General features: G+C 62.2%; 1 protein-coding gene across 2 annotated transcripts in view; it reads left to right on the plus strand.

The window, feature by feature from the left end:
- The first annotated feature begins 352 nt into the window (after positions 1-352).
- KBTBD2 (kelch repeat and BTB domain containing 2) overlaps positions 353-611 on the plus strand; it is a 33,042-nt gene continuing 32,783 nt past the window's right edge. For both annotated transcript variants that reach the window (XM_006171482.3, XM_006171484.3), the window contains exon 1: positions 353-514. The gene's annotated coding sequence lies outside the window, so the exon portion shown is untranslated. The remainder of the gene's footprint in view (positions 515-611) is intronic.

The raw sequence follows: 611 nt of genomic DNA on the forward strand, positions 1-611 counted from the left end.
TAGGTCCTACTCCCTCCCATTCTTCAACCCAGCCTGCAAGTATCTGTATTTCAGAGGAAATTTCAAGAGGAAAAGACCTCCTACCGCTTAACATTTGGTGTTTTCGTCTCCAGATTTCCTAGAACTGACTTCCTTTTACCACCCAAGCCCAATGCCTCGGTCAGGGCGGCAGGGTCTCGCCAGCCCTGCTCTCCTCGGGGAGACCCCTCCTCTGCGCACGCGCCTTTCGCCAGCTCTCCCCTGACCTTCTCCGGGAACCCCCATCAATTAATCTTCCAGTCCCGTCGCACCGCCCCCGCCCTTCCTGCTCTTTCCGTTTCCTTTTTCGCGCCTGCGCGGCCCCAATTGTTTTGGCTTTCCGGTGGAATCGAGCAAAGGGAGAGGGTGGGGGAAGCTAGAGTAAGGGCGGCGGGTAGGAGGCGGGGAGCTGGGGGACGGTCGCGAGAACCCGGGAAACTGCAAAAACGCTGTGGCGACAGGCGCACGCCAGGGAGGGAAGGAGAACTGGACGAAGGTGAGTGGCCCGCCCGCAAGGCAACGATCCTCTGCCCGCCCGCTCTGGGCCACGGGCGGGGCGAGAGCGCGCGCAAGGGCGGGCGGTAGCGGCGGGC

This window comes from Tupaia chinensis, unplaced genomic scaffold (assembly GCF_000334495.1).
Source record: "Tupaia chinensis unplaced genomic scaffold, TupChi_1.0 Scaffold149666_1, whole genome shotgun sequence".
Taxonomy (NCBI): domain Eukaryota; kingdom Metazoa; phylum Chordata; class Mammalia; order Scandentia; family Tupaiidae; genus Tupaia; species Tupaia belangeri.